General features: G+C 37.9%; 1 long non-coding RNA gene across 1 annotated transcript in view; it reads right to left on the bottom strand.

The window, feature by feature from the left end:
- The window catches only part of LOC107183706, a 10,471-nt gene extending 2,303 nt beyond the window's left edge, over positions 1-8,168 (bottom strand). The window contains exons 1-2 of the long non-coding RNA XR_001514507.1: positions 8,152-8,168; positions 6,461-6,468 (exon numbers count right to left, since the gene is read on the bottom strand). This is a non-coding gene — a long non-coding RNA (uncharacterized LOC107183706). The remainder of the gene's footprint in view (positions 1-6,460; positions 6,469-8,151) is intronic.
- Positions 8,169-9,435: the final 1,267 nt, after the last annotated feature.

The raw sequence follows: 9,435 nt of genomic DNA, 5'->3' as shown, positions 1-9,435 counted from the left end.
ATGATTAGTGACTTTGAGCATGTTTTCATATGTCTCTTGGCTTTCTGAATGTCCTCTTTTGAAAGGTGTCTATTTAGGTCCTTTGCCCATTTTTTGATTGGATTGTTTATCTTCCTTTTGTTAAGTTGTGTGAGTTCCCTATAAATTTTGGAGATTAGGCCCTTATCAGATATTAAAGGCTTAATTGTACTGAAGGATCTATTATAAAAATGGCACAAATACAAATAAAAATGGCCGAGGAGTTGGGGCTGGCTTTTGGCAGGTGGACTCCCCTCAGGGTTTCTTGAGAGTCTTCACAGCTTGGGGCTGGGTTCTCTCAGGGCAAGTGATCCAAGAGACCAAAGCTGAGACTGTGAGGCCTTTTGTGACCTAGCCTGGGAAGTCACACACCGTTATTTCTGTTGGACTCTCTTGGCCATGCAGGTCTGCCCTGGTTTGCTGTGGGGGATACTAGCACAAGGATGTGAACAAATGATGGGGAAGAGGATGGGATCCATCTTGAAGGGAGGTTACTATTACATCACTCTTTCTCACTTATGTGTCATTTCTCTGGGAAGCTTTCCTTCATTTTCGTTTCTAAATTATATAAATGTCCTTCCTTATACTCCTCTGTGTATATATGTGTGTGTGTGTACATATGGCATATATACATTATGTGTATGCATATACATATAGATTACCTACATATGTTGATATATCATATATAATATACACATACATATACAATGCACATGTGTCCATTTTTAAATGTATACTTTTATATATACAAAAGCCTAAGTGACCGAACAACTGAATGACTGGTCAACTATTCGCTATGATGCTCACTGACCACCATGGGGCAGATGCTCAATGCAATAGCTGCCCTATGGTGGTCAGTACATTCCGAAGCAGGAGCACCACTCAGCTGACTTCAGGCACCAGACACAGGGCTCATGGCTGGCTGCTGCAGCCCGGAGACTGCAGTGGATTGGCAGTGAGCCTACCAAGGGGCGGCGGCCAGTGCAGTGGGGCTGAGATGAGCAGGAGCGGCACGCGGCATTGGACTTTCAGTTTTGGCCCAATCCCCACAGGCTACACCCAGGGACCCCACCAGTGCACGAACCTGTGCACCGGGCCTCTAGTTGTATTATAAATACCTGTTATGTGTCTGAGCACTTTGTGCACAGGGATCTGTCTTATGATCATAGTACTTCAGGTATTGCTCACAGATTAATGAAGAAAGAGGGAGGGAAGAAGACAGGGAGGTATAGGAAGGAAGGAGCAATTGTGAGTAATTAGATTTGGTTGTCACAGGGCTCTATGACACATAAGAGTTCCATTTCTGTTAATTAGCAGATGGTTAACAAAGAATAATATCTTCTCAGGGGCAGCTGGGAAAGAGCAGGGAGAGTTAGAAGAGCTTCAGTCGACAACAACACAAATGTTAAGGAATGTGTGTGAACTCTGGCATTACTCTATTTGCACAGCTCCGACAATCATGTTCAGTCATATTTGGCTCTAATTTTCTTTTCTGTTCTCAATTTGATATTTTACTGACATACTCTGCCTTGCAAACAGGGGAGATGGAAATTACAAAAAAGACTGTGGTCTTGGAGATGGCAGAGGGCAAAAGTTCCCAGTACTACAAAATTCCTAGAATGTTTCATGGATTCTTTTAGTTCCAATCTTCCAATGCTGGGAGATCCACATGGACCAAAGATATTGGATTTTTTTTCTTATAACAAGATTCTCCACGGAAAGAGAGTTGTACACATAAAGATATTAATGATGCTTCATCTTTTTAATGACACCACTGTTACCTGTACTAGAAGTGGCTTCTTCGGCTTTGCCAACAAAATTCTTACCTTGATTCCCTGTAATCATTGGTCTGTGCTGGTCTCTCCCCAGAGCTATAAAGGAGTCATGTGATATTTATCTTTATGTACACATCATGCTGTCTGATACAACGTACATACACCTTACGTATAAGCTGAATGGGTTAAATCTCTTATTCAAAACAATCCTATTCAAGATTTCACCTGGGCAGAGTCCTCCCTATCAAACATACCGCTTAATTGAAATATGTAGAAACAGTGAGCTGATCCTTATTCATCAGCCATAATGACAATAAAATATAATGAAATCAATTTAACAGTCTCCCACGTGTACATTGCATATGCAGCATTCTTCGGCATCATCTGGCAATTATGCTCTGCCTACAAGTCCCTCTGCTTCAGAAGAGACCTGATTCTGCCTTCAGAATTTGGGAGCCCAAGACGTCTTGTCTTTTGAGTTTAGTGTCAGGTGAAGCACAAGCCTGACTCTGGCCTTCATTTCCTAGGTTTCACACGCTGTGTAAAGCAGTAATTAATACTGCGTCTGTCTTCTAAGAGATAGTAGCAGGATTCCTCTGCAATGCCTGGAGACTGGACAGAGGTTGCTGCAGTGGTCACTGCAGTGCACTGGCATGACTCCCCATGCCACCTGTTTTAGGACTGAATCATCAATTCCCCTACGTACTGCATGCTGGCAGCCAATAGCTCATGCTTGAGGCCCCTTCGGAGGTTGGCCTCCTCTTGAAGGGAGAGGCCTCGCCCAAGGTGTCCCCTGGTCAATAGGAAGGTATAAAAGTTGGTCCCTGGCACTGATTTGAGACAACTATGCAGAGCCATTTCTTTAAATTTCCTTCTTTAAAGAGCCATCTCTGCTGCAGAGCTCACAGTAGGACCAACTGGGCCTCTGATATGACTGCTTGGCCGTTTGACTTCTCCCTCTGCCCCATTCTTCTTCCTTCATTCCCTCATGTGTTGACCTTGAGAGTACTCCCCCATAAATCTCATTGTCTGCTTCCTGGTGAACATGGCCTATAAAAATCTCTATATTTAGATTATTGTTATGGGATAATGCATGAAAATTATCAATATAATGCTTTGTTTCTAAGTTTATGTATTTTAGTATATAAAAGTAGCTTTAGTCAAGAATTTGGGGTAACATAAGCATAACCCTAACTGAACAATAGAAATCTAATTCACTTGTGTTAGTATTTCTCGCACTTGCCTAAAACTCAGAAGTAAAACTTCGGATTGAAGGTATTCTCAGTTTTAGATCTCAGTAGTTGTGGTATAAGTGTGGATTATTTTCAGTGGGTTAGAACTCAGAGAATTTCATTCTCTTTTACCTGTAGCAGCTATGATAAGAAAGGGAAAATGAAACTCTACTTTCATCTCTCTGAAGAAAACTTCTTAATAAAGCAATGTGTACAGATTTCAAGAGGTTTTAAAAATCATTTATCTTAATAGCACATATATTGAAATAGTAGTGAGCTATTTTTTTGTAATATCTAATTCTCTACTATAGTAGTGACAGATATACATCAAGTGGCTAATACAAGGTTACCTACTTTATTTGTTGCATACTTTACTCCCCTAATACAGAATTTAATAATTAAGGCATAAAAATCTTTCTAATCATTTTAAAACATCAGCATGCATCTACTGGTTGATAATGTAGTGCCAAAAGTAAAATTTAAAAAATACATGTAATTTGTAAAAACATTGGGGTATATAAACTCAAGATAGGTATAAATCATTCCCAAAGGCTTTTGTTAAATGTATCCGTGGTTAACAAGATCAGAGAGGGGATTGCCATGTTCTTTAACCATTTGACAACATGATACCTGAAGCCATACAATGAATATTTATATAGTGCAGTACAGCGTGTAAAATTTACATGAACGTTTAAGATAGGACATGAGATCAAAGAAATCCCTACCATGAACTAGTTTTCCTAATCTTAGATTAAGCTTTTCCCTCTTCCATCTCACATTCTTTGCTGCACATCAGTAGTAAATTCTAAGAAAAATCACTATGCATATTTGATTCAGTATTATAGATTTGGCCTTTGCCTTAGAGGTTGCTATGGTTTATTTATTCAACCACTATATATTGCTAACCTACTAAGTGTAGCTTTGTGTAAAGCAGGTTTCCTCTTCTCTGCCGAAGTCCAATACCATATAAGGCTGCTTCCCTTCAACCTCAGTTGTCCATGCCCCACTTTAAGCCTTTAAGGAAGCAGGACTGCCCTCGAAATCACCCACATGGAGGGAGCTATGACGTTTCAGACTGACCTGCAACTCAGAGGTGAGCCATGGTGAGTGCTGAGGTCCAGCTCCTCAGATAAACAGCAAGCTGTCTTCCCCTAATTAGGCATCTTTCCAGGTGCTCTCTGGGCAAACAAAGGAGATCTGATGTGGATAAGGTGAGAAACAGTGTAAAAAGCAACTTGAAATAGTCAGAGGAGTCTGAGTTTCCCCACCCTCCACCCCTCTTGCGGTCCAAAGGTTACATATTTTTCTGACATTTCTGCATTCAGCTTTCTTGCTCAGCAAGCTTTGCAGAACCCGAGGGGTTTACATTACCCAGATGAGTGTGGATGAAATCAAAGTTCCATCCACTGTTGTGGGTGGGCTGGGGCAAGGGAATGAAAATGTTTGCTAAATATGGACGGGCCATGTAATGCTCACTAACCACAACAATGTGTTTTTGGAACACTAAATTTGGAAAGACAAGTATTTCCCCCCTAACCAGCTTTGCTCACCATTGAATTAGACAGAACTGAAAACACTGGAGAGCAGCGTCTTATTTGAAGTCTTTTTAATGGCAAGGTTTACATTGGACCAAGGGGAGCAATAATTATGCGTGTGAACAGTTGTCAAAAGGAAGTCATTATCAATCTCCATTTTAAAAATAGCCAACAAATTTTCATTACAGCAAGCAATAGATTCTTATTTGATATAATTTCCCTCACTCCCCACCAATACATGATGTGCCCAGTGGTGTGTGTTGTCATTTAAATTTTAACAGAAGTCTACTGACTTCAGGTGGCTGTGAGACTGCCATATTTGTGGTTTCAATTTAATGAAATGCCTAAGTTAGGGAATCAATTATTTTCCTTGATATTATTATTACTTGCATGGAAGAAGAATCCACAGACTATGGCTTTCTACCTAAGACTATCCGCCTGGTGTAATCCTTTTGGAAGGCTTAAGATCTCCCTTAAGAGGTAACACCTTCACCCACGTTTTTAGTTAATTATCATTCAGAATTTTTTTTCTTTTTATAATTTTCATTTTTCCAAATTTAGAGAAAAGAACTTCCTGGTCCTCTCATGTTTTGTCTTATTTATATGTTCCCCCCCCACCACCCCTTTTGTTGATCATACTGTTTTTTATCTCTGCTCTTTTATTGAGTAATCCTATTGATGATGGCCTTCTGATTCGTTTAACATCATTTTCTAAACTTTGTCTTTGTAATGAGGATTGTAAACAGCAGCACCAGTGAAATGCATTCAAGGCAGCCAATGCCACAGTTGGGAATAAACAGCTGAATGCTTTCGGAGTGCTCTGCAGACCTGCACTTGACCTTCCTAAACCCCAAAGGGAAGCTCTCATGTGGCTCTGATGAAGATCTCAATCCTCATCTTGGCTGGCTAAGAGACTAAAAATACCCCTGCTCCCTTGTAATTCATAAAATCTTACAGTAAGATACTTCAAGGATAGCTCAGAGAAGTTACTGCTGTAATAACTTTATCTTTCAGTTTGATTCAACGTCTCTGAAAAATATTCTAATTTTAAACAAGGAAGTAAGGTAAAGCTCCATATTATTGTGTTTATTGACCCATTTGTTTCCTTGTTAGTGAATGTAAAATAATGTATACCTTTCACCTAAGGAATGCATCAACTTATTTACATAAAGCCTTCCAAAGCCTCCCTGAGACTGCTTTGGTACTTTCCCAGATTTTTTTTTTTTAAATTCTTTATTGTTTAAAGTATTACAAGTTTCCATGCCCCCCATTGACTTCTCCCCGGCCGCCCCCGCCCCCCATTGCATGCCCTCACCTCCCTACTGTCTGTGTCCATTGGTTATGCTCATATCCATGCATACAAGTCCTTTAGTTGATCTCTTACTCCCTCAACTCCCCACCCCCGTCTTCCCTCATAGGTTCGACAGTCTATTCGATGCTTCTATGACTCTGGTTCTATTTTTGCTCATCAGTTTATGTTGTTCATAATATTCCACAAATGAGTGAGATCATGTGATATTTATATTTCTCCAACTGGCTTATCTTGCTTAGCATAATGCTCTCCAGTTCCATCCATGCTGTTGCAAATGGTAAGAATCCCTTCCTTTTTACAGCAGTGTAGTATTCCATTGCGTAGATATACCACAGTTTTCTAATGCATTCATTTGCTGATGGGCACTTAGGCTGTTTCCAAATCTTAGCTATTCTAAATTGTGCTGCTGTGAACATAGGGGTGCATATATTCTTTCTGATTGGTGTTTCTGTTTTCTTGGGACATATTCCTAGAAGTGGGATTACTGGGTCAAATGGAAGTTCCATTTTTAATTTTTGAAGAAGTGCCGAAATTAAAATCCAAACCCTGTTTACTCCTCTCCATTCTCATCTCTCACTACTATCCCACCTTAAAATCTAGTGACAATTACTTGGAGTTCCCCAAATTTGCCTCTTACCTCTGAGTCTTTGCACCTGCTGCTTCTCCTGCCTAAAATGTTCCTCTTGCTCATTGCCTGGCTACCTCCAACTCATCATTCAAGAGTTTATTTAAATGGTACCTTTTCCAAGAGGCCCTATAATATGCTAAACTTTTGGCTAAGAGAATGAAGGAGGCCAAAGAAAGATGCCAGGAACAGACTGCCAAGAGATGTAGGCTGTCCTCTCTGAAAGCTCCTACCTAAATCTGAGTCCAATCAAAAATGAGATTTTCTAAGAGTAGAAAATAAATGTGAACAGACTTTGAAGCACAAAACAAAATATTTGCTATCATGATCATTGTCCACATTTTGATCATCACTGTTGCACAATGATGTTCAGAGATATATGTGTGATTGTAATCTAGAAATGGGCTAATAAATTGGGACCTGGAGCTCAAGAGCATGCAGAAGACAATATATGATCAAAATTTATCAGAACTTGGCTAAAGATTGCCAAATTATCCTACAGGCATGCTCTCCTAGGAACCCAATCACAGTGGGTGTTTCAAAGGCCCTCTGAAGATGGGACAATCCTATCAAATGTCTCTAAACATGGCTCATAAATGGGTAAATATTGTCACTTTTTTCCCCATCAAGGATGGCACTTCTTTCTGGTAATAATTACATATCATTAAGACACTTTTTATACTTTTCTTTCCCATGCAGTGGTCGGGGCCTGAGGAAACAAAGAGGAGGAGAAAATGCCTCTAAATAGCTTCTTAAAATTTCTTTTTGCCATCATGCTGATTTCTGTATCCTGAGGTTTTCACTCCCACACATTCTGATGATGGGTAAATTATACTAGCAATAACTTAGAGCAGTGTTTTGAACTTGAATAGTAATCTGTACCTTGTTTTCTTCTTCATGTACTTCTAAAAGCCACAAGAAACCTGTAAGCAATACTTTTTAATTTTTTTGAGGGATTGAAAAATGTTATTTAAAAATCTACTGAAAACTGTGGAGTATGTCCCCAGAAAAAAGAATGGTCCCATATAAAGAGAAAATGTTATACACAATTTCATGGGGTTCAAGGACCCTGGAAGCTTAGTAACTCCAGGTTAAACATCTCTGTTGTAAGGACAAATAAACCCTTGGCCAACCTGGAACTATAGAAATAATGCAATGTAGGTGAGCAAGGTCTCTGATCCCTAGCACAAATGTCTGTTTATGCAAAAAGCAGAAAGAAATGCATTTATTTTTGAATTGTTGATAGAAGTTGAGTAACTATCTGTTTTTTCCCTTTATTTATGTTTTTATGGTATAGCATCCTTATTAAAAATGCTATGGATCTTAAATAGAGAGTACAATTACTTCACCATTTCCATTTCAGAAATATATTGTAAGGAAATAATCATATAAGGTATAACAATTATTTAATTTATTTGATGATAGAAAACTGGAAAAACAATCTCATAATAGGGGGCTGGATAAGTACGTTATTCATATAATAAAATTTATAGGGCTATCAAAAATGACATTTTTAAAGACCATTTAATGATGTGGAAAAGCCCATGTACTAGTAATACTAAGTAACTTATATAAGCTATAACATTATATCAAGAGAATCATTCCAATTTTGTTTTATATATATGACTTTTACACAACACACACATATACATACATATATATATATACATACACATAGAAACTGAAAGGAAATATCTTAATATGTTCAAGTATTTATCTCTGAGAATATTTCTTTATATTTTTTCTTTATATATTTTAAAGTATTCAAAAAATTTACAACAAATATGGTTTGTTTGTTTTTTGAAACAAATAAAAATTACCATTAATTACATGGGTTTTCATATTTGGGTCAAATTGGAAAAAGACACCTGTTTAAATATGAGCTCACTTAGTCCTCGTACATATTTTGGCAAACAAAGATTGCCAAGTATTTTTGTTACTTTCAAATTATTGTTAATCAATTTCTCTAATTTCAACCTCTATAAATGCAATACTTCCCCTTCTCTAGAATTGTATAAAATTATTTTTTTCAAGATAAGCTTTTTATTTTTTTATATCTATTCCCCTACCCCCATTCCCTTTGACAACCATCAGCTTGTTCTCTATACACATGAGTCTGTTTCTGTTTCATTTTCTTAGTTCACTTGTTTTGTTTTTTTTAGATTCTACATACAAATGAAATCATACAGTATTTATCTTTCTCTTCTTGATTTATTCCACTTAGCATCATACCCTCTAGGTTCCTCCATATTGTCACAAATGGCAAGATTTTGTTCCTTTCTTTTTAAAATATATTTTATTGATTTTTTATGGAGAGGAAGGGAGAGGGATAGAGAGTTAGAAACATCGATGAGAGAGAAACATCGATCAGCTATGTTCTGCACACCTCCTACTGGGGATGTGCCCGCAACCAAGGTACATGCCCTTGACCAGAATCGAACCTGGGACCTTTCAGTCTGCAGGCCAACGCTATCCACTGAGCCAAACCAGTTAGGGCAAGATTTTGTTTTTCTTAATTGCAGAATAATATTTCATTGTATGTATGTACCACATCTTCTTTATCCATTTATCTATTGATGGACACCTAAGTTGCTTTCATATCTTGGCTCATTGATATTATAATTTAAATTTAAATTATAATTTAAAGCTACACTGAACATATATTCTTTCAAATTAGTGTTTTTGTTTTCTTCAGATTAATAGTTAAAAGTGGAATTGCTGGAGTATATGGTAGTTTATTTTTAAATTTTTTTTTGAGAAATCTCCATACCGTTTTCCATAGCAGCTGCACCAATTTACAATCTTACCAATGGTATAAGGAGGGTTCCCCTTTCTCCACATCCTCACCAACACTGGTTGTTTGTTGATTTATTGATGATAGCAATTCTAACAGGTATGAGGTGATAGCTCACTGTGGTTTTGATTTGCATTTCCCTTA

This window comes from Myotis davidii, unplaced genomic scaffold, assembly GCF_000327345.1.
Source record: "Myotis davidii unplaced genomic scaffold, ASM32734v1 scaffold330, whole genome shotgun sequence".
Classification (NCBI taxonomy): Eukaryota; Metazoa; Chordata; class Mammalia; order Chiroptera; family Vespertilionidae; genus Myotis; species Myotis davidii.
Note: the sequence above shows the minus strand (reverse complement) of the source record. Positions and strands in the feature narration are given on the sequence as shown.